At 35.3% G+C, this 5839-nt stretch overlaps 1 long non-coding RNA gene across 1 annotated transcript; it reads left to right on the top strand.

Annotated features, from left to right (window-relative positions):
- Window positions 1-239: 239 nt before the first annotated feature.
- Window positions 240-5148, top strand: LOC106726135. Its single transcript, XR_001362161.1, has 3 exons — window positions 240-395; window positions 1901-1972; window positions 4564-5148. It is a non-coding gene; the product is annotated as an uncharacterized LOC106726135 (long non-coding RNA).
- The last annotated feature ends 691 nt before the right edge of the window (window positions 5149-5839 follow it).

The raw sequence follows: 5839 nt of genomic DNA, 5'->3' as shown, positions 1-5839 counted from the left end.
ATCACAAAAATGGGACAAGTGCCCAGTAGGAAGAGAAAGAGACATGAAACCAACAGAAGTGTGTCTGTGTATTTATCTTAAAGGCGGGGGTCAGAATGTATAGATTCTAAATATAATCTCAACATTGGGTCATCATATTGGATAGTGTTTTCAAGATTATTGTAATGAGATAATATTTACATTATACTTAGAAAATAAACCAAATGTAGATATTTATGCTCTTTTGATTCTATTCAAAGCAACAAAATGATACCATCATCTCTATGTGACTCACATGCAAAATGGAATACATATATCTGTGTGGTCTACTGATGGGAAATAAAATCAGATATTTCACTTTTAGCTTCATCAAGCAAAAGAAAAATCTGTTGTGATTCCAAGAATAAAGGAACTCGGTAAGGAAATATTTGTTTTACAACTTTCAGAGTGAATCATCAATGGCTTGCTGTAAAAAGTGTCAAATGCCAGCGCATATCTTTGTTTTTTCAACAAAATCAAAACTGGCACATTCATATTTGAGAAATGACATGAATATTTAAATTTCCTTCTGTGTACATAAAATATAAAGTTCAGGTGTCATCGAAAAACAGCACCTCTTGTATTTTGAGCTCTACATTGTTAAGCTGTCAACTTCTTGATGACCAAAAAGATACTTGGCTTACTCTTTCATGTGCTTTTTTGGAACTTACTCGATCCTGTCTGTTTTATTTTTGTAGATAGGTACAACCTTAGTTTATTTGTTCTGTTTATTTTAATTTCTAAACTTGAATTTTGTAATCTAGAAGTATATGCCAAGTTGTGAAGGTTTTTTTGTTTTGTTTTGTTTTGTTCCTGTTTTCAGATTTGTTTTTATGGGACTAGGATATTTTGTGAGACGAGGATAATAAATATGTATTAGTTTAATTACTACAACTGTTTGATCAAATATTTGATGTGGGGATTGGACAGGGGGATTGAGTAAAAGTGAACGTAGGAGTTTTCTATTAAAACAAATTTAGGAAGAAAATGCTGCTTCTATTTGCTTCTGCCCGTCAATGGCAGGGGAAATTTGAAGTCTTTTAAACATTGGGACACAAGATAAAAACGTCAATCCTACCCTTAGATGTTTCTAAGTGGTTGTATGTTAGACAGTGTAGATAAAGCCTTTATATATGTCATCACAAAAAAGGTTTCCTTTGGATGGCAAGTCCAGAAACTCGGCTGTACTGAGTACTGTGAGTGTAAAGGCACATCCTCACAGGGCTGCTTAGAATTTCTGCATTTCATGTTCGGGGTTGGGTAACTGAAATCATTAACATAGATGTTCTTTACATTTACCTTCCACACAAAGGTTTTTGTAAACTGGTTTTTAAGAAAGAGGTGGGATCATAAGAAGGAGAAATAAAAGATATTATTTGGTATGCATGTGTGACACACAGGTTTATGGATATGTTCTGCCTTATGAATACTATGACAAATGACAGAGAAGAGAGTGCACGTCACTATCTCTGTTCTATCTATGTACTGCCAGTGGGCAAAGATTTCTCATTTCATACATCATTTACAACTTCCTACAGTAATTTTACACAGCTCATATCCTGGGAACCAGGCATAGCAATTATCTATACACATATATGCATGCAGGCATCCTGAACCATGCAGTTCTAGAGTTCCAAAGTTCACACACTCCAACCAATAAAAGTTGGCAAAAGCCAGGAAGTTGTCCAATTAAAAAACTTTCCTATTTTAACTGATGCCCCAGTGTTACCTCTGAAATAAGCTGTTTCAGGAGGTCTTCTTTTAGACTACTGTTGGTAAGAATAAAATAATATTTTCAGCTTTCCCAAACACTTTTGTGTTCCTAAAAGAAAAAAAAATCATATCTTTTTCTATTCACTTTTACTCTTTTGCTCCTAAATAGACTAAGAAAAATACAATATTGCATTCTGTAATGGATAAAGGAACCTAAAAATACAGATTTTCAATTGAAAATGTGAGTACATATTAAAGTTTAACACCATTTTGTTATTTGGGACTTTCTAAAATTATTTTACGTTATCATAGTTTTCCCACTTTTTCATCTAATACAGTACACATAACTTTTAGAAAGATTGTGAATTTCTAAGTCATACATAATTCATAACCTCTAGAAATAAATTTTGGATTCTTGCATGTGTTATTGATAATCCACAATTAATATTTAATTCTTGAATTTCTAACTTTTTTCAAATTTTATTGTTTTTCATCCACAATACAGATAACTACATGTATTAGTTTTCTATTGTTGTAAAAGAAATAAGAAATTACTTGAAAAGTAGTAGCATAAAACAACAGAAGTTTGCTATCTAACCATTTATATGGATCAGGAATCTCAGCACAGATTAGCTATGCCCTCCGAAAGGCTGCGGTCAAGGCCTTGGTCAAGGAGCCATTTCCACATTCACTGAGGTTACTGCCATTATTCATTTCCATATGGCTGGAGGACTGAAGGCCTCATTTTCTTGCTGGCTGTCAGCTGAGGTGCTTGCAGGCTATTGCAGACTGGATGCTCCCCTCAGTTCCTATTGGCTGCCCTCAGGTTTTTTTTGTGTGTTTTTAAAAAATATTTTATTGATTTTTTACAGAGAGGACGGGAGAGGGATAGAAAGTTAGAAACATGGATGAGAGAGAAACATCGATCAGCTGCCTCCTGCACACCCCCTACTGGGGATGTGCCCGCAACCAAGGTACATGCCCTTGACCGGAATCGAACCTGGGACCCTTCAGTCCGTAGGCCGATGCTCTATCCACAGAGCCAAACCGGCTAGAGCTGTTTGTTTTTTTTTTTGTTTTTTTTTGTTTTTTTTTTTTACCATGTGGGCCTTCCAACATGACTGCTTGCTTCATCAAAGTCAGCAAGAATGAGAGAGACTCCTGCCAAATGGGACCTCTGATCTTATGTGACACAATCACATCATCATTTACATGTCATTAGGGACATCCTATTTCTTTTGCCGTATTCCATTTGTTAAAAGCAAGTCACAGGTCTCATCCATACTCAAGGAAAGGGGATCACACAAGGTCATGGACATCAGGAGGTAGGGAAGATAGGGGACACTTTAAGAGCCTGTCTTCCATAGTACATAAAGCTAACAGTCTAGGTCAGTGGTTCTCAACCTTCCTAATGCCGCGCCCCTTTAATACAGTTCCTCATGTTGTGGTGACCCCCAATTTCATTGTTACAAATTGAACATAATTAAAGCATAGTGATGAATCACAAAAACAATATGTAATTATATATGTGTTTTCCAATGGTCTTAGGCGACCCGTGTGAAAGGGTTGTTCGACCCCCAAAGGGGTTGTGACCCACAGGTTGAGAACTGCTGGTGTAGGTATTAGCAATTCACTTTCGCATAAATACATAAACTAAAGTAAAAAAAAAGTAAGGTATAATTCAAATATTATTGCCTGGAAATTAGGATAGTTGCTGTTAGCAAGTTGTATGACACTCAGTAACCTGAGTCACCTCTCTGGACCCAGAAATGATTGGGTCCACATTTCAAAATTGGAGGGGGTGGTGGATTGGACTAAATTGATTGCTAAACACCTTGCCAGCTCCAGACTTCTACAAGGCCTAGAATATTTGAAATATATATAATATTTGGAATATGAACTACATGTTTTACTTTTTACCCCAGGCATTTATCCAGAAGTTTAAGTCTTCTTAATGGCTTATATCACAAAGACTAAATTGATCAGGATTTCAATTTAATTTAAATGCATTTTTGTTTGAATGTCTACTCTAAACAAGTTATGGGAAGTGGAAGAGTTCAAGGTCAAGCAGTTGGGTTCTATAGTTAGATGCTTGAGGTCAAGTTTCAGCTCTTCCTCTTATCAACTGAGTGACATTAGGCAAAATATTTAATTTCTCTTCATCAAGAATGTGAAGTGATAATAGTGCCTAACTTATATTATTGTTGCCTCACAAACATAAATTATTTTATAAATATTAGCTTTGTAGATTTTATCATAATAACAATATAATGTATCGTTATATTAGGCAAGGAAAATACATACAAAGAACTCTGCCTTCAAAAAACTCACAGAAATGGTACTTTATTGAAATATTTTCTCTTGTAGGTAGAATATGTCATTATAAAAATGTTTTATTACCCTTGAGATTTATTGATAACCAGGATATAGTTAAAATTCCTGTTGAATTTGATAAATATGGTTATATTAATAATTGAATAATTTCTGTTGGACTTTATCCAACATTCCCAGAAAGAACTAACTAGGGCAAGTTATTTTTAATGTAAAAATAATATCTGCTTAATGAAATGTTCATTTTGATTCTATATATTCTATTCCTTTACGAGTCGGATTTCCAGGTACAACACTTCATGGTTATTAATAAATGGACCATACATAAATTATGCATTAAGAAAAAATGAAAAAGTATTGAGCATTCTTTTTGCTCATTAAAGGAAACGGTTTCATTGTCTGACATTGAAGACAAGACAGTCAGTATAATTTCATAGAATGACAAGGGGCCAGATTCACACCCCAACTCATCTTTCAAATTCTCTTTTGTTCTCTACACAGAAAAATCACGCAGAATGAGAAACAACCATGGAGGGACAACCGTTTTGCTCTGGAGGAGAATTATTACCCTCACACCTTTTTCTGAAGCTGTTTTTACAACATGGTCTTAGGTTTTCAGTCTTTAAAGCTGCAAAAGTCAGATACTGAAAAGCTCCAATTAAAGTGGGCATCAGACAGCCTCATAATACGAATGTAACACAGTGTGGCAAATATTGATGGCTCATGAATATGTGGGTGCCTCTGGAGGGAACTTGACCACTGAGATGAATGAAAGTACATATACTGATAAGTCTCTCCTTTACTTTTACCTTCAAGGAGAGAAAAGGAGCTATCAGAGGAGATGAGAAGAGAAATACTCAATAGTGCATTCTTAACTGGTGAAAATCACACCAAATACTTTTGAGTATGCCCCACAATCTGAAATTGTCTTTTTTCTTTACTGATTTCCATTTCTGATGCATCTTCCCATTTAGAATGTTGTATCTAAGATGGCAAGGATTTTGTATGTTTTGTTTTTTATTTTAACTCACTTCCTAAAATTGTGCAAGGCCATTATAGGTGCTCAATAAAATATTATGCAATGAATGAATGAAGAGTCAAGAGGTTTCAATTCTAGTTTTTCTTGACCCTTAATAAAATGATGGAGTAGACTAGATGGCTAACGTTTCTTGCAGCACACTAATACTCACTGAGAGTATGCATGTTTCTAGGGTTCACATAATAACCAATTAATGTTTTATTTTCTTTCGTTTTATTAAATTTATTGGAGTGACACTGGTTAACAGGGTTTTATATATGTTTCAGATGTACAATTCTATGATACATGATTTGCATACTGCATTGTGTGCCTACCAGCCAAAGTCAAATCTTCCATCACCATTTACTTGACCCCTTTAACCTTTGCTACCACTTCACGCCCATTCCCTCTGGTAACCACCATACTGTTGTCTGTGTCTATGCGCTTTTCTTTGCTTTTCTTGTTTGTTCATTTGTTGCATTCAGTTTTATATCCCATATATGATTGAAATCACATTGTTCTTAATTGTATTTGTCTGACTTATTTCACTTAGTATAGTATTTTCAAGGTCCATCCATGTTGCTGCAAATGGCAGTATTTCATTTTTTTCTGATGGCTGAGTAGTATTTTATTGAATATACTAGAGGCCCGGTGCACAAATATTTGTGCACTGGCGGGGAAGAGGGGTGGAGGGGTGTCCCTCAGACCCACTTGTGCCCTCTCACAGTCTGGGACCCCTCGGGAGATAACCACCTGCTG

This window comes from Myotis brandtii, unplaced genomic scaffold (assembly GCF_000412655.1).
Source record: "Myotis brandtii unplaced genomic scaffold, ASM41265v1 scaffold23, whole genome shotgun sequence".
Classification (NCBI taxonomy): domain Eukaryota; kingdom Metazoa; phylum Chordata; class Mammalia; order Chiroptera; family Vespertilionidae; genus Myotis; species Myotis brandtii.
This window is presented reverse-complemented; position numbering and strand designations above follow the sequence as displayed.